The following is a 19,810-nucleotide window of genomic DNA, read 5'->3' as shown; positions in this document are numbered from 1 at the left end:
CTTCTTCTGAGACACTTCTTTTGAGATTTTCAGTTTTTTACATACATAACACTAGTCTTGGTTTGAATCTGCCATTATGCTGACACATAGGCATTCATAGCTCCGCCCTCTTTTAAAATAAGCACAATCTCATTTGAATTTAAAGTGACAGTCACCAACATGGCACGATTTGGGTCAAAGCCTAAAAGGGGAGAACCAAAATTGTTTGGTATTTTGAGCTGAGTAAACTTCTCATACACACTCTATAGGGACTTCAGAGACTTACTTTACATCTTGTAAACAGTGGCTAATAGGTGACCTTTAAACTAACGTGTTAATTGTTTTTATATTATGAAGATCTCTTCTGTGTGAAAATTTGCTTGCTCATTTCTCTCAGCTGCGTATGCATTCGCATGTTTCAAGCTTGTGAGAATAGACAGCGCTGAAGTCCAGCCTGTCAGTCAAAGAAACACACCTGCCCTTTAATGTCAAACAATTAGAATGACTCAATCAGACAGCAGGAGAGGAGGAGCTGATCTTCGCCCATATTTAGCTGATTTGGCTGCGCTTGATGGGCAGGTGGACGGGCGAGCGGACAGATAAATGACGAGATGTCCGTGAAGCGCAAGGCTGTGACGAGATGCTGACAAGCGTATTCTGCTAAAGGAATAAGAAAACAGATCTGAATATTTCACTCACAAAAGTGTCGTCTTTTTTCTGTATGCATATTAAGATGTATTTGGCATATCTCATCTTTTGAAACCAAAGAGAGGGATGTTGTTTTGAAAATGACACTTTGAAATTGTTTAGTTTGTTTGTGTTGAGTAACAGTCTGATTCCTGGAGAAATAATTCCTGTGAAGTGATTCTTTTTAGTGAATCGGGTGAAGGTTTATCAGTGTGGCTGGTTGTTTATTTCACTGTGTGTAGTTTGTGAGTACACATTGTATATTTTGTTGTACTTTTATAAGTTAAATTCATTTACAATTTTGCTACATTGCCATTTTAGATTAAATTATTAAGCAAACTGTGTTGAATGTTGTGTTGAACACAAAGTAGGATATTTTGAAAACTGCTAATCCACTAATTTCCATGATTTTTTGTTTCCATACTATATCGGTTTCTTTATAATACCTTAATGTTTAAGCAGATCAGAGGAAAAATCATGACATTTTGAAACCACTGGGGGTGAGTAAAATGTATGTAATTTCTCAAATTTAGGGTGAACTATTCCTTTAGGATATGTATTATTTAGATTCTTTTTACTGAATAAAGCTCATACATCGCAATTGTAGTTTCAAGTAGGGCTGCACGAGAAATCATTTCAGTATCGATATTGCAATGTGTGAGTCCACAATAGTCACATTGCAGGAATTATAGTTGACCAGACATTACAGTTAACATTATTGTGGAGTCATTTCAAACTTTAACCTGATAGGGTATACGCTAACTTGCTTATTATTTAGACACAAGATGGCGCCAAAATGGTCAAAAGCACAAAGCTGACAGAAACTAAAAGAGCTGATAAAGTATACACTAACCTGCACATTATTCAGAAACAAGATGGCGCCAAACAGTAAAAAAGGCAAAGCTGACAGAAACTAAAACAGCTGAAGGAGTATACACTAACCTGCGCATTATTCAGACACAAGATGGCGCTAAACTGTAAAAAATGCAAAGCCGACAGAAACTAAAACAGCTGAAGGAGTATACACTAACCTGCGCATTATTTAGAAACAAGATGGTGCTAAACTGTAAAATACGCAAAGCTGACAGAAACTAAAACAGCTGATGGAGTATACACTAACCTGCGCATTATTCAGAAACAAGATGGTGCTAAACTGTAAAATACGCAAAGCTGACAGAAAATAAAACAGCTGATGGAGTATACACTAACCTGCGCATTATTCAGAAACAAGATGGTGCTAAACTGTAAAATACGCAAAGCTGACAGAAACTAAAACAGCTGATGGATTATACACTAACCTGTGCATTTTTCAGAAACAAAATGGTGCTAAACTGTAAAATACGCAAAGCTGACAAACTAAAACAACTGATGGAGTATACACTAACCTGTACATTATTCAGACACAAGATGGCGGCAAACTGTAAAAAAAAAAAAAAAAAACGCAAAGCTGACAGAAACTAAAACAGCTGATGGAGTATACAATAACCTGTACATTATTCAGACACAAGATTGCGCCAAACTGTAAAAACTGCAAAGCCAACAGAAACTAAAACAACTGATGGAGTATACACTAACCTGCACATTATTCAAACACAAGATGGCTCAAAACTGTAAAAAAAAAAAACGCAAAGCTGGCAGAAACTAAAACAGCTGATGGAATATACAATAACCTGCGCATTATTCAGACAAAATATGAAACCCAACAGTCAAAAACACAAAGCTAGCAGAAACTAAAACAGCTAAAGGAGTATACACTAACCTGTGCACTATTCAGACACAAGATGGCGCCAAATAGTCAAAAACGCAAGCTGACAGAAACTAAAACAGCTGATGGAGTATACACTAACCTGCGCATTATTCAGAAACAAGATGGCGCCAAACTGTAAATTATGAAAAGCTGACAGAAACTAACACAGCTGATGGGGTATACACTAACCTGCACACTATTCAAACAATAGATGGCGCCAAACTGTCAAAAACATAAACCCGACATAAACTAAAACAGCTGATGGAGTATACACTAACCTGCGCATTATTTATACACAAAAGGGCACCAAACATTCAAAAAAACGCAGTGTGACAGACAATCAGATAGATATGAATGTGGATGTAAGTAAATTAAATATAACCTTAGTCTGAAAGTTTATTATTTGCATGTGTTGTTAAGGCCTTACAGTAAGAATTTCGAACAAACTTAAACATTGGACACAATACATTAAACATTTGTAGCTTAAAGTTTAATTTAGTACTCGATATAGTGTTATTTTAATTATTACAATACTGTGATTATTTCATTCCTGCTGAATACTGTTAGACTCCCCAGAAAAATCATAAATCATTTTTTATTTGCTTCTTTTGTCTGTTGTGTTTAACCATGCTCGTCATTTTTAAATGATATTTCATACAGATATGCTCCCCTACACAATCATCCCAATCAATCTAAAATTATGAAGTCTTCACTAGTCATCAGTTGAATATCGCAATATATCGCAGTGCATGAAAATGGCAATGTCAATTTTTTTTTTTTCCAATATCGTGCAGCCCTGGTTTAAGGAAAATGATTCATTTTCAGTTCATTCATGTTGAGGCTATCCGTATGGCAAACCAGACCAAAATATCCAGAACTTATTATTAATTTGCGATTTCAGTCTATTAAATTGCTTTCCGTAATGATGCCAACAAGCAAGTAGAGCACGACACTAATGCCAATTATTTCCAATGTTCTTAATAAGGATTTTAAGAAATACCCAACTAGAGTACTAAGTGGTAAACTAAAGCAGCCAGTTTTGAGATGAATCACTAAAGTAATTTGCAACTTTTGATCTGACATAGGAAAAAAAGTGAAAAAGTAAGATTTTACCCTTTTTTTAAAGATCACAGTTCAGCTCCAAAACTACTTATTAATTGCAAAATTTAATCTTTATACTTTGAAGGACCAGAAGTTTTTTTTTTTTTTGTCAGTTTATATAATTTAAAATGTAATAAATTTGAATTAACATTACTGAATATGTCACATTTTTTACTATCGGAATGTGAGCATGTCATGTCATTTCATTTTTACATTAAGTTGAATGACACCTGTCACCTCACAGCAAGAAGGTCGCTGGGTTGCTGGTTCGAACCTCGGCTCAGTTGGCGTTTCTGTGTGGAGTTTGCATGTTCTCCCTGCCTTTGCGTGGGTTTCCTTCGGGTGCTCCGGTTTCCCCCACATGCGGTACAGGTGAATTGGTTAGGCTAAATTGTCCGTAGTGTATGAGTGTGTGTGTGTGGATGTTTCCCATTAATGGGTTGCGGCTGGAAGGGCATCCGCTGTGTAAAAACTTGCTGGATAAGTTGGCGGTTCATTCCGCTGTGGCGACCCTGGATTAATAAAGGGACTAATCCGACAAGAAAATGAATGAATGAATGAATGAATGAAAATGTTATCTGAAAAATGAACACTAGTTTTTAATCATCTTACTATGTAAATACATATAAGGTGCTTAGCATATATAAATACATATATTTGTGCATATGCATTAGATTAGTCAGTACTGAAGCCAAATCTTGAGCTTTTCTAACTAAATAACTCACAATAACGGTCCAAAAACTTGTACACCCAAATGTATATGTTATATAAAAATATTAAATAAAATTTTAAAAAGAGGAAAAATCAAGAGAAGCAAAAAAGTTGACATTTTTAGGTGACATTTTGTAGGTTGTAATTTACTTTTGCAATATTTTGCTTGAATTTAATTGTATTATCTTTCGATTTGTAAAGACGTTTGATGACTAAATTATTATTTTAAAGAATATATGTGTTTAATAAATCTGTTTTGTTTAAATGCACCAAAATGCATTGTCTATATTCACTGAAAAATTTATTAAAATGTTTATTTTCAATATATATATATATATATATATATATATATATATATATATATATATATATATATATATATATATATATATATATATATATATTTAAATATGAATTCCAAACTTTCTTTCTTTCAGTTTTTTTTTCCCTGTGCTTTCTCATCATCAATCTCAAAACCACCTCTCATGCTCTCCTTCCCTGACAATTTATGACATCCTAGGTCCTTGTATATGTTTTAGCATAATCTCTGCGTTTTATTACACACTCCAGTCCCCCGTGAAAACGTAAAGCATACATTACGCACTTCATAACCATCGGAGGCGTATGCAGGTCACTAGAACGTGTTCATGATCTGTGGTTTGAAAATTACATGCCTTGCCTCTTCTTCTACTTTTCTTTTTCTTTTTTTTCAAAGGCTCAGGTGGTCGTAGGCTGAGAACAGCGTCTAGACAGAGAACAGAGGGTCGGTAGATGGCAGTCGTGTCCCTTCTGCACTAGACAAGAAGAAGCAGCAGCAGCGCATCAAACGCTCACACAGAATATCCACAATCACATGTGTGCGTCAAACAGGCGCTACAGACCTGTCCGGATGCGCGCGCGCGCACACACACACTCGCACCCCTCATCATTTAATCCATAGCGTTCAGGGTTATTGCACTCGACCAATCATTGCTAAGATGGAAAAAGATTATTGGACCATTGACTTTTACGCATGCGAGAAGACGCCTGTGAGGACAGCCAGAAGAGTGAGACTTTGGGTTGAGGGCTACATCAATACGCGTTAGAAGATTCTTGGCGTCTCGCGCGTTCATAGGACATCTTCGCGCTAGAACTTCATTCGGGGACGTTTTCTTTCCTTTCTTTCCGACGCTGTTTAGACGCTCCTGCTCGTGAGGTGACTCACTTGTAGCTGTTCCCGCACTTGCGCGCGCTGCGTAATACTGGATTTTCGTCGCGTCAGTGGATTGCTTTTCGTCGGAGTTGAGTTGAACTGGTGGGATGTTGCTTTTGACGAACACCTCGCCTCTGACAAGTTTATAGGCGTCTTTAAAGGAGCTACAGCAGTGGTTGGTGTATTTATCCGTCAGCAAACTCATTTTTTGCTTCACTTTCCTCAAGAAAAAAGCGAGGATTTAGTGGTCCTTTTTTCCTTTCCAAACGATGCTGAGGGTGTTGGATATGATGTGATGTACCAATACTTGCACGCGGCTTCTCTCGCCAGGCATTCCGTAGGACATAATCACATTTCAAGGAAATAAGCATCTTGAAATCCGCACTGGGCTGTGAGTAGAAATCTAATCAGATCGCGGTGCGTAAAAGAACGGGGAAGAAAAGTTCCGTTTTAAACCATGACCGGGGAGTAAGAGCATGGTTTATGGTGTGTTGAAGATTTGGGATGAAGAAGATGCAGGGAATGGTACGTCTCAGGGATAAAACCCATTGGTTGAATGTGAAAACCTGAATCTGCCGAGAATGACACGCCAAACCGAGGAGACGACGATTTAATTGATTTATCAGCAGGAAAGGACTGGATTTTTTTCTCTTCTTCGATGATGATGATGCGGGGAAAGAAAGCGTCGAGATATCTGCTTTAGAGCCACTCGTCCATATGATGGCATTGACAGGAAGAGCGAATGGATATACGAGAGCGAATGTCTTCTCATAGAAGCTCGTGAACCCTCAAACTGCTGTTGGATAGCTTGGATAGTTGAGAGTAAACGCTGAAGAACATTTCCTTGGCGTCGCGCTACTGAATTGCGGATGGATTTTCGAACGGAACGCTGATTTTCGCATGCGATTTGAACCTCACACATTGAGAAAGTAAGTCATCCGTGGCTTTGTATTTGCATGAGTGGTCACTTTGACGTCTTTTTGACACCCAGAGGTTTGAATTGTACACCTGGAGGGGTACTTAAATAGGCTACAATACGCACGTCTGGTGTAATTAAAAAAGGTTATAGTGCTGTCAGTTGTGTAATTTGAACAGTCGTTCTGCATATATCCACACATATATATCGACTGAATCGTTCTCTCACCGGCTGTGAGCTTTGCTTTTTTCCCCAACTGTCTTTATCTCTCTCTAGTGTGTGCGCGCGCGCTCGTGCGTGCGTGTGATAAATGTGTGCGCTATTGACAACTGCACAGTGTTCCACCTTTGCGGTCGAATCTTTCTTTCATTCATTCAGCGTGGATGCGATGTGCCACATCCGTGTTAAGGCGTGATTTGGTTCCTATTTTAATTAATCATGTACGAATATAAATAAATGAGCCATTCGTATGCTTTTCAGGTTAGACTCAGTCAGAATGAGGGTGATTGTGCTGAAGGATGGAATTCAGGCTGTTGCTTCTTAGATTTTGATACGACCATATGTATACGTTATTCATTTTTGTATTATAAATATGAATTTAACAGAAGCTTCTATATTTCTTATAGGCTAACAGGCATCTTATAGGCATCTGCGTTTTTTTTTCCTTCATTTTTTAACTACTGGTAAACGTATTGTTTTTGGATATTGTATTTAAATATGCTTTGGTTCAGTACTTTTTACTTCTGAAAAACATTTAAGTACAAATTAAAACGTTTACACACACACACACACACACACACACACACACACACACACACACACATATATATATATATATATATATATATATATATATATATATATATATATATATATATATGTGTGTGTGTGTGTGTGTGTGTGTGTGTGTATGTATATGTATATATATATATATATATATATATATATATATATATATATATATATATATATATATATATATATATATTTCACCATGTTTTACAGAATTACCAAACTAAAATCACAATGAATTTAAATTTAAACCAATAAATTTTTAGGACTTTGTTTCATTTTTATACTTTAAATTTTATTCTTCAAACCATTTATTCCCCATTTTTCAGCAAGATTTTCAAAATCACTTTACTCCTTTACAATAAAATGTGTTATGATCAGAATAAATATTTTATCATCTTTGCATACATATTTATTTTATGCTTAATAAAGTTGGAACATCATTTGTCCTGTTTTTTAAAAAAACGTTATTTGAAACATTTGACACATTATTTACAATTAATATGCATGTATATTTAATGTTGTAGACACTAAAACGTATTTGATATAAATTAACACCTGCTGATAAAATTACTTATTAAAAATGAAATGTCTAAAATCCGTACGCATTCACATTGATGTAAGCATGACTTAATAACCATCCTATAGAATAGACGTGATCTGATTCAGTGCTGACAGAGTTTGGCCTTGCTCTGGAAGCAGTGCTGAAACCCATGCCAGAAAACTGCAGAACCGCTCTACTGTTTGTGTTTCTCCACTTCCCACTGCCTTATGCTAATATGCCTTGTGAAAATGATTATTTTTAAATTCAACCATACAGTACAAGCCAACCATATTGAAGTGTGGATTACATCGCTGGAAACATCCAAACAATATTAAGGAGATTGTTTCAACAGGAAAAAAAAAGATCTTAAATTAGCCATGCTGCATACTCTAAGGTCATAGCTGTCTGTCATAATTACAAAGTCTCTCAAGGAGGAAAACAATTATGTGTGCTTTGTATCACAGGTATCTGTGCTTTTCGTTTTGACTTCATTATCTTGTGTAACAAGTCAATAAAACCTTGGCAGAGGAGTCTGCCTTTCTACTTTTTAATTTGTGATTATTACAAACTCAGGCAATCCTCAAAACTTCCTTAATTCAGATCAGGATGTCTTGTGTTCATACTTGATGTGTATTGATTTGGAAAGTAAGTGATAAAGCCTGTAAAGAATTGTTTCTGTTTTTTTTTTTTTTTTTTTTTTTTGTGATAGAACTCAAGCAATCTAGTAAAAAAAAATCTTTAATTTAAATCAGGATATTTTGCGTTTACACTTGATGTGTATTGATTTGAAAATGAATCAAAGTCAAGAAAGCATTGGCAAAGGAGTCTGTCTTATTTTTAATTTGGAATGAACAAAAAGCAATGCCTTAAATGACTCAGGTCAGGATGTTTTATGTTCAAGCTTGATGTGTGCTGGTTAAAAAAAAAAATCAGTGAGGAAACAAGTCAGAAAAAAAATGGTAGATGAGTTTGTTTATTCTGGTTTATTTATATGTGATAAATCTAAACTTAAGGAATCCACAAAATCCAGATCAAGTTTTAGATTCACACTTGATGTTTATTGATTTGAAAATGAATCTAAGTTGAGAAAGCATTTATGCTTTTAATCTGGGATAGACAAAGCAATGACTTAAATCAGGTCCGGATGTTTGATGTTCACACTTAATGTGTGCTGGTTTAAAAAAAGTGAGGAAACAAGTCAGTAAAACATTGGCAGATGACTTTGTTTTTTAGCTTTTATATTTATGATAATTCCAAACTTAAGTAATCCACAAAACAGACTTCATTCAGATTAGGATGTTTTGTATTCACACTTGATGTGTATCGATTTGAAAATGAATCAAAGTCAAGAAAGCATTGGCAAAGGAGTCTGTCTTAATGCTTTTAAATCTTTGATGAATATGAAGCAGTATAGAAAATGTCTTATTCAGATCATGTTTGTGTTCACACTTAATGTGTACTGGTTAAAAAAACTGAGGAAACAACTCAGTAAAGCATTGGCAGATGTGTTTGTTTTTTGAGCTTTTATATTTGTGATAAATCCAAACCTAAGCAATCCACAAAATTGATTCAGATCAAGATGTTTTGCCTTCACACTTGATGTGTGCTGGTTAAAAAAGAAAACAAGTAAAAATGATAGCTGAATCTGTTTATTCTGCTGGTTTATTTGTGATAAATACAAACTTAAGCAAATCCACAAAACCTTAATTCCTTAATTCAGATTATGATCTTTACATTCATACTTGATGTGTATTGATTTGTAAAGTGAGTGATTGAGAAAGTGAATGAAGCATTGACAGGACATTATTTTTGCTTTTAACCTATGATGGAACAACATTAATCCACATTAAAACTCTTAATTCAGTTTAGGTTGTTTTGTGTTCACACTTGGTGTGTACTGGTTAAAAAACATAAGTGAGGAAACATTAACATAAGCATCTGTTGTTGTTTTCTTCTTCTTTTTTTATTTGGGACAATAATGCAAACCTTAAGCAATCCACAACACTGACTTAATTCAGTACGGATGTTTTGCATTCACACTCGATCTTAATTGGCTTAAAAAATGAATCTATGACTTATGTCATTTAGTTCTGTAAGTCAGTAAAGCCTTTCTTTTACATTTATTAAGTAGGAACTGAATCAATCCACAAAAAAAACAAAACATCTTAATTTAGATCATGATGTTGTGTTCACACTTGTATCAGTTAAAAAAAAAAGAATGTCATAAAAGTCATAATTCAGATTTCAGATGTTTTATGTTCACACTTGATGTCTTCTGCTTTATAAAGGAAGTCATAAAAGAAGTCAGTAAAACTCTAGCAGAGGAGTCTGCCTATTTGCTCTTTAATTTGTGATGAATACATACTAAAGCAATGCAGAGTTGGTTTCATATAAGAGTTGGTTTTCATATAAGGGTTCTTTGTTCACTCTCTTGATGTGTATTGATTTGAAAAGCAATGCTAAATGAGGCTCTGTGGATGTGTGATATGATGGAAGTGACCAGGTTAACCTTTAAAGCAGAAGTGAGACGATCTATGGCTGTAATCTTTGCTTATTTATTCTGAAGACACTAGTATGTATTGGTTTTTCAGATTTCAGACATACTGTGTGTCAGAAAGTCAAATATCTATTTATTTATCTATCTATCTATCTATCTATCTATCTATCTATCTATCTATCTATCTATCTATCTATCTATCTATCTATCTATCTATCTATATATCTGTCTGTCTGTCTGTCTGTCTGTCTGTCTGTCTGTCTGTCTGTCTGTCTGTCTGTCTATCTATCTATCTATCTATCTATCTATCTATCTATCTATCTATCTATCTGTCTGTTTTTCATCTTTAAAAAAAAAAAAAAACATTTCCAAGATCAAGAACATGAAGCTCTAGCTCTGCTCGATGTTCTGCAGTCACGAGGTGAAAAACAGCATAGTAATTTTTTTGTTCTGAAAGCCGAGTGGAATGAATTGGAGTCCTTGTGTGTAATGACTGAATTATATCCATCTGTCTGTAGAACTCCATTTTGTCCCTTCGAAGCAGTCGGTGCATGGCCGCCCACTCACGTCACCCTTTAGGAGAGCTTCCTGTTGGCCGGACGCCCGATCCCAAGCTTAGAGGCCTGCGTTAGTACAAGACCCTTTTGCATTGCGGTTTTATCAGAATTTATGCAGGTCTCTAAATGATAGTTTGCGCTAGAATTTACACTTTGCTATTACTTAGTTATCCTCATGTCATTCCAAACCTGTATGATCACCATGCACTCTGAAAATGAAAGCATTGGTGAGGATTTTTTCAAGAGCCATTTGTTTTTTTAGGATGACGAATATTGAAAAAATCGAATGATGTATTTTCCACTATAAAGCTTGTTTTGTGAAATGAAACATTTCTGTATATGCTGGAAAAATGGAACCTCACAGTTCAAAAGAGAAAAAAAACATAATTGTTTTAGTAACTCATTTCTAATAGCTGATATATTTAATCTTTGCCATGATGACAGTAATTAATGTTTTATTGAATATTTTCAAGCCTCTTCTATACAGCTTAAAGTGACATTTAAAGGCTAGGTTAATAGGGTTATTAAAACTAGGTTAATAAGGTTAACAAGGCAGGTTAGTCTAATTAGGCAAGTTATTGTATAATGATGGTTTGTTCTGTAGATTATCGAGAAAAATATAGCTTAAAGGGGCTGATAATTTTGTCCTTAAAATGGTGTTTATAAAATTAAAAACTGCTTTTATTCTCGCTGAAATAAAACAAATAAGATTTTCTCCAGAAGAAAAAATATTATCAGACATACTGTGAAAATTTCCTTGCTCTATTAAACATCATTTAGGAAAAATTTAAAAAAGAAAACTATTCAAAGGGGGGCTAATAATTCTGACTTCAGCTGTATATATAAAGAGATTATTCAGAAATGGATCCTGTTAAAGTGACTTCTATTTTGTTGATTAAAAATGGCTTTTAATTAGAAAGATTTTTAACAATAATAGTTTAGCACACTACAGCACAACTGTTTTCAACATTGATAATAAGAATAGTTTTTTTAGGCAACATAGAAAGTCTTAGCGTATTAGAATGGTTTATGAAGTGTGTGACAATGAAGAATGAAACACTTGGTGCTGAAAATGCAGTTTTGGAGGAATATGATGAATTTACAAATGTACAGCAATTTTGTATTGTATTATATCTTAATATGAAATGCACATTAAGAATACAATGAAATACAATTAAAGTCAATGGGTCCAAACACTGTATGCATAGATAGATAGATAGATAGATAGATAGATAGATAGATAGATAGATAGATAGATAGATAGATCAGCCTGATCTCACGAGAAAACATTATTATTTTACGTTTTGCCAGTTTAGTGGCTAATTCACGAGTTCAGTCGTACGAAATGGTACGATTTTAAAAAGGAGGAGTGGCACCTGACCGTTTAGATTGTACGAATTCATACGAATTAGCCACTAAATGAAAAAGTTACGAATTGCCGTGAGATTGTGTTGGATAGATAGATAGATAGATAGATAGATAGATAGATAGATAGATAGATAGATAGATAGATAGATAGATAGATAGATAGATAGATAGATAGATAGATAGATAGATAGATAGATAGATAGATAGATAGATATCCATCTCGATGTTTGGACTCCATTGGCTTTGATTGAATGGTTAAAAACAGCACGTTTCTTTTTTTAATACAGTGTATTGTTTAGACCCCATTGACTATTTATATTTCTTATATACCTTATTTTCCATTATACTATGTTCTTTCTATTTATCTGCCTATCTACAGTGTTTATCCACCATTTTATTTACCTCTTTTATTACATTTGACTTAAATTGGAATAAATAAGGCACACTGACTTTCTTTTATGAGCAAAACTTGCACTATTCATAACATTTTTAGCTGTTTGACCATGAGTCTGTCTTTCTGTTGTTGTTTTTTTTTTTTCATATTTTAGACTTTGACTGATTCTACAGACTTCCATTGCATTGGCAGAGAGACTGCAATATTGTTCAAGAAAACAAGCTATGCAGGATTAGAATTAAATGATCACATGATCGTCATTTGGGCAAAACTATGGTCACACTTTATTTTGATGGTCTGTTTGTTGAATTTGGGTTACATGTCAACTAATTTTCATTAGATTATAAGTAGACTGTTAGGTTGGGGTTAGGTTTATGGTTAGTGTAAGTTGACATCTACTTGCTAAGTTATAGTCAGTTAAATGTCTGTTAAAGGAGCAGAATCAACTGATATAAAGCAGACAGTCTACTAATACTCAAATGGACCATCAAAATAAAGTTTTACCAAAACTGTTTCTTAAAAACATATCGTAAACCTGTGTTAAAGAGATAATTCAGACAAAAAAATGATACTTTACTAACTATTTACTCTTTCTCAAGTGGTTCCAAACCTTAACGAGTTTCTGTCCTCTGTCGAACACAAAACCAAGATGTTTTAAATAAAGCTGAAAACCTGTAACCACTGACTTCCATAAGAAGAAAGACAAATACACTGGAAGTCAACGGTTACAGATTTTGAGCATTCTTCTTAACATCTTTGGTGTTCAACTGACGTAAGACACACTTAAAGGTTTGAAACAAGTGATTGGTGAGTAAATTATACTATTCTTGAGTGAACTTTTCCTTCAAGTGCGCAAATCCAGTCCCGGGTAGAAGAACTGAAGTTGCAGACAAACAGGCAGAACTATATTTAGATGATTCCTGATCCACGGTGTCAAAAACCCAAATAATGACACAGGAAATAAGAGCCGTAAGATGCCATAAACAGCACAGACGTTTGTCTTGTTAACAACCGAACAAAAACAAAGCCTTCATCGCACCTTCAAGCACCTGCCCCTATTCCCTCAGGTGAATGAAGTTCTTTTTTTTTTTTTTACATCTTTGCTCTCTTCCTGGCACTCGATGGAGGGGTGGGGGGAAAAAAGAAGAAGTAGAGGAGGAATGATGGAGTGATGTTGCCTTGGGGAGACGAATTGGGCCGCTCATTTTATGTTCCTTTGCTGTCAGGAGCTTTAGCATGATGAAGCTGCCGGGTTGGGTGGAGAGATGACATTTGTTTGTTGGTGAATGATGCAGTGTGATTCATGTTCTGCCGAGACGCTCCATTCCTCACTCTCCGTGCATCTCCCAAACTTTTCTGCTCGCCTGGAAAAGCCGAACGTCAATATATCAAGCTCTTTTTTTTGAGTATTCTTTTGGAAGTTGAAAAGAAGATTCTGTTTTGCCTGCATGATATTGGAAAAATCTGATATTCCAATATTTTATTTTTCTGTGATAATTTCACAAAATGATTTGAATATGGACAGTGGGCAAATTTGACCAGGATTAAACCCCTACCCACATAGCAAAATTTCTCTGGCCCACACAATCAGGTTTTGCTTGGTCCACATGCCGCAGCGAATTACGGTACATGACTGGACCAAATCTGGCTTCCAGACAAGGGCCAAACACTGACCATATCTGGGCCAAGTGTCAGCCAAGGTAATAACTCATAACTGGGCCTGAACTGGGCCAGATAGGTTGGTGTGTCACGATTGCAATGAAATTGATAAACCCATGGAGTGATGCGCTTTAGGCACACTATGGGCACGCTTTTTCTCAAAGTGACCTGATTGGTAGAATTTTTTTTCTTTACTCAAAAATGATTTTAGTGTATTTTAAATGTGGGTCAAGACTGGCCAAACTCACATGGCCCACCTATCAAATTTTTAAATCTGGGCCAAAAACTACGTTTTACATCTGGCCCAAATCTTGTGTGCCGCCTTAAAAACGGTGCCACCTCTGCCAAACCCGGGCCATGTTTGGCCCACATGCTGTATGCCAGTGCCGGATGAATGCCTGCTGTGCCAGCTTTTTGCCAAATCCGGGCCAGAATTCTTTGCTACTAGGGTACTCTTTTTCGAAGGACATCCTGTGATTTTTAATGACCACAGAGAGTTAGGACTTGGATTTAACATCTCATCCGAAAGACAGTATGGTGTCCCTATTTTGGTGAAAACTTATTTTATTTCATGGCAAAGTCGACATTTGCATGGATTTGCTCATTGTTTTTTTCAAGCACGAAAAATATATCTGGGTTTCATATCGGTCGTATTTCTGGGTCTGGGTTTCATATCGGTCGTATTAATGGGCCAAGCTGATGGATTTCTGGAAAAAGTGCGCACAACTCAGGGCTTGTTTATTTTGCTGGTGGAGTGTGACAGTGCTAATATCCCATGAGTCTCTTGGGTGGCTTCTATACAGTGGGGTTTGAACGGGAATTAATCATGGTTAAAATAAAGCCACTTTCTTAAGATGTATATCGGGTCTCTCTTTTGGCCTTTCTCCCGTTGAGAATCACTTTATAGGATGATTTAATGAACAAATCTACAGCAGAATAAGTGTGTGTGTGTGTGTGTGTGTGTGTGTGTGTGTGTGCGTGTGTGTGTGTGTGTGTGTGTGTGTGTGTGTGTAAATCTTTAGAGATGTAACATACATTATGTGTAAAAAGGATTGGACACCATTCAGAGCAGAGTGAAAAAAAATATTGTTTTGAACTTTTATAAAACTTTTATTATTTTTGTTTTTTATTTTTATGTTGGTGTTATTTTTAGGGTCTTAAAATGCTAATTTGGGGAAATAATGTTGTTATTTTTTACAGGTAAAACTACAAAAAAAAAAACATTATTTTGGTGATGAATGGTCTCAGTGTTGATTAAAAAAGTGATTAATTACACATCATCAAAAATTAAATAAATTACTTGTCTAAATATTTTAAAATGAAATTGTTAATGTAAATACTTCACTCAGTGCTACTTACCATCTCTCTATATATATCAACAAACGTAAATTAAACACTTTTAATTAATTAATTTTGAGTTATTAAAAAAAACTTAAATGTTATATGTATCCAAAACACACCATAATATAGAAATTTATTGTTTCAGTCAGTTCATTTTTTCTTAAGCATGTGCACAAATTTAAGAATCAAATTATTATTTAAAATAAATGAGCATAACAAGCCTTATTTTCTAAATTGATTTATACATAAATGCTTCATTTATTTAAAGTATTTAAGGAACATTTAAAAAAGTAATCCCTTAGTTTACTTTTTCAGCAAATGAGTAATTTAATTACAGTAACTAATTATGTTGAGCTTATTACATCCAACACTGCATGTGTATTATGTGTTAAGTCCATAGACAAAACCCCAACATGGAAACTAGTATCAGCCAATATTAGTCATTTTTCAAATGTCAGCATCTGTCGAAGAGTTTGTCTGTTTGATAGCAGAACAATTATTTTTGTCAGGGCCGAAAAATACCACTTTACAAATTTTCGTTTTGCAACACAACAATAGTTTTGGTGTGCTGAAGTCAGAATTATTAGTTCCCTAAAGTATTAGCCATACCCGTCCACCCCCCCTCCCCCCCCACCCACTGGTTTATTTTTTCCCTAATTTCTATTTATTGGACAGAATATTTCATTTCTACACATTTCTAAACATCATAGTTTTAATAACTCGTTTCTAATATCTGATTTATTTTATCTTTGCCATGATGACAGTAAATAATATTTGACTAGAAATTTTTCAAGACACTTCTATACACTACAGCTTAGTACAATATTATTGCATACTTTTGATCTAAAAATGTATTTAAAACAAATAAAAACTGCTTTTATTTTAGCCAAAATAAAACACATAAGTCTTTCTCCAGAAGAAAAAAAAATAACATCAGACATACTGTGGAAAGTAAACATTGCAAGTAAACCCTGCTCTGTTAAACATTATTTGGGAAATATCTTAAAAAGTTATTTTTATTTATTTTTTATTTTATTTTTTATGTAATACTGTAATATATTTAAGTGTAGTGACCTTATCGGTTGACCACTACACTAGTGACATCTACTGACCTAAAATGCATAATAAAATACCTTTATAGCTACTTTCACAAATTAGTGTGAATGTGGATCGTTGTGACTGTCTGTGTCTGTACGTGAACATTTTTCCAAAACGTTTTCCAAGAATGTGTCTGCTTTTGAAACACTGAGTATACACACCCTTAGATGTGTAAATTTCAGTGAAATTTGATAGCATGTGAACTGCGATATGAGTATGAATGCACAAACGTGTTTTTTTAAGTCCATGGGGAAAAAAAAAAGTACTATTACTCCTTTATGCCTGACACTAATTTATTCATTCATTCATTCATTCATTCATTCATTCATTTATTTATTTATTTATTTATTTATTTATTTAACTATGTATATATTTATTTATTTAATTATGTATGTATTTATTTATTTATTTAAAAAAAAACAAAGCACTATTACTCCTTTATGCCTGACACAAATTTATTCATTCATTCATTCATTCATTCATTCATTCATTCATTCATTCATTCATTTATTTATTTATTTATTTATTTGTTTATTTAACTATGTATATATTTATTTATTTAATTATGTATGTATTTATTTATTTATTTAAAAAAAATAAAGCACTATTACTCCTTTATGCCTGACACTAATTATTTATTTATTTATTTATTTATTTATTTATTTATTTATTTATTTATTTATTTTTGTATTCATTTATTCTTTATTTATTTATTTATTTATTTAACTATGTATATATTTATTTATTTAATTATGTATGTATTTATTTATTTATATAATACATTTTTTTATTAATTAATTATTTATTTTTCTGAATGTGTTATACTTTATATGTTGGTTTTCGATTCAGTGTGAGCTCATGAACTAAATCTTAATCAGTCTACCATTCTGCCTACCATTTAGTCTACCATTCAGTCTAATCATTTCTACCATTCTTTTTTTTTTTTTTTCTCCAGGTGCACACCAGTAATATATTTTCCTAAGGCCATTTTTATAAAATGTGGCTAAAATAACCTAATTTAACTAAGGCCTAGTCCTGGTTTAATCTAAGCGTTGTTTGTGATACTGGGCCTATATGCTATATTTCTTTCCATTGAAGTTAAGGTAAATGTTTATTTATTTATATTCCAAATGTTTTACTTTCAGTTTTCGATTCAGTGTGAGCTCATGAAAACAGAATCAATCTGAATTTTGCTCAGTATTTCCAAACTCCAATTCCTAGGCAGTCTTGCAACTCGCATCATTTGCTCTTTAGAATAAACACACTGAAATCAGGCAGATTAGCTCGTGTGAAACCTAGCATGTGCATGAATTAGTATTCGTTTCTTAAACTGCTGGAGACCGCTATCAATAAAGCAACCTGTCAATATTTTCTTTCTGTTTTTTTCACAATTTCTCCCAGGGGGATTTGGTTTAGTGCGAAAGGCAGATTAAATGGCAAACCTCAACTCTCCATTGTCTAAATCTCCAGTGTCACAGCATAGAGATTTCTTTCCCCCGGAGTCAAACTACAAGGCCGCGAACGGGGGGTTATGTAGGTAGTGTGTATTGATTGATGGGTTGGAGTTGCAGCGGGGATGACATTGAATTGATGTTTTTTGTCTTTTTTTTTTTTTTTTGTCTTAAAGCGAGTGTGTTTTTTTTTTTCCTGTGTCGGAATTCAGCCGTCAGCAAGTGCTGTGTGTTTTGTATTCAATGCACCGGTGTGAGCAAATGGACCGGTCGACCTTGCATCATAGAGGGCGCATGACGGTATATACTGTAATAATGGGTTTAAACAATAATGTGACGTCTAATAAGACTCCCTCTATGGGAGTTTGCGTTAAGCTTTGTTTTCGAGATTACAGTAGCTCACACACTGGTGAAATAAAACAAGAAATACAATTAGCTATTGTTAAATGCTTTTATATTTTCTTTATTAATATACACTACCTGATGAAATTCCTGTTGCCTATCCAAGTTTTAGGAAAAACAAATAATAACTTGACTTCTAGTTGATCGTTTGGTATCAGAAGTGGCTAATAGAAAAGGCAAAGGCCTCTAGATTACGTGTATTTGAAATATGATCATGCCTTGATTTTTAATTATTTCATTAGGACAGTAAGGTCTGACTCTGCTTAGACAAAAGTCTTGTCATTGAACAGAAATAATGTACAGTATAGAATATAAAGTCATGGTGCAGTGGAAAACAAATTAATATTGTGTATGACTCTGCAATGACTCAAATAACTTACTAATAAAGGCTTCTGTAATGGCAAAGAAAGCGTTCTTGCAGGACTGCCTCATCAAGATTCTTTGGATTCATCTTCAATGCTTCCTCCTTTATCTTACCCTTAACATGCTCAATAATGTTCATATCTGGTGACTCGGCTGGCCAATCCTGGAGCACCATGACCTTCTTTGCTTTCAAGGAATTTATGCTATCCTGCTGAGGAATTTGCCCTCTCCTGTGGTTTTTAATGTAATGGGCAGCACAAATGTCGATACAAATAAATACAGTTTTAAAACAGAGAAAAAATCAAAGGAAACAAAAACTATATTAATTTTTGTAGAAATTTTGTAGTTACAATAGCTTTAATTGAAAAACAGCGAATAAAGATCACTGTGGGATTTAGGAATGAATCATTCTAATGAATCAACTGATTTTGACTCAAACAAATGATTCATCCGCGAATTAGACGTTGTTACAGTATAAATCTTTTTCTCTGAAGTGAAGTATGAAGTAAACTAGAATGTACCTCGAGTTTTCAGCAAGCATCTAACCAAGATTGCAGTCTGTTTACTGAATCAGCCTGAGCAATTGTAAGGCTTTTGAAGAGTGAGTCATACGGAATACTTTAATAATGCTTTTCAGTTCCTTTTGAAGCTTGTATGTAACTGAGCATGAAAATCAGACTGCGTTTGAGTTCCACGGTGAAAATAGTCACTGGAAAGTTTGAAATGATGTGAGGTGAACACACACACACACATACAAAACGAATAGTTATCACTGTACACTAAAAGAAATATCCGTAATATAGCAGTTTTTCGTATTTTGTGATTCAGCTTTTCATTTTTTTATCTTTCTTCTTACAACTTTTTAACCTTGAAAAGTGAAGTAGTGATTTTTCTAAACATGTTAATAGTTTGAAGTTATATATTGTCTGGGTCGATGTTGTAAATGATGCCACAAAACCTTGAAATAAACTGCCAGTACATGTTCTTTTAAAGACTTACCTGAGAGAGAGA

The 19,810-nt window shown here is 34.2% G+C and overlaps 1 protein-coding gene across 15 annotated transcripts in view; it reads left to right on the top strand.

The window, feature by feature from the left end:
• lrrc4ca (leucine rich repeat containing 4C, genome duplicate a) overlaps positions 1-19,810 on the top strand; it is a 431,094-nt gene that overhangs the window by 294,801 nt on the left and 116,483 nt on the right. For 3 of the 15 annotated variants that reach the window (XM_087310795.1, XM_087310796.1, XM_087310805.1), the window contains exon 1: positions 5,073-6,346. The exons of 11 other annotated variants lie outside the window; for them this stretch is intronic. The gene's annotated coding sequence lies outside the window, so the exon portion shown is untranslated. 15 annotated transcript variants of the gene reach the window in all.

Source organism: Danio rerio, chromosome 25 (assembly GCF_052040795.2).
Source record: "Danio rerio strain M-AB ecotype USA chromosome 25, GRCz13ab, whole genome shotgun sequence".
In the NCBI taxonomy this organism is placed as follows: domain Eukaryota; kingdom Metazoa; phylum Chordata; class Actinopteri; order Cypriniformes; family Danionidae; genus Danio; species Danio rerio.
This window is presented reverse-complemented; position numbering and strand designations above follow the sequence as displayed.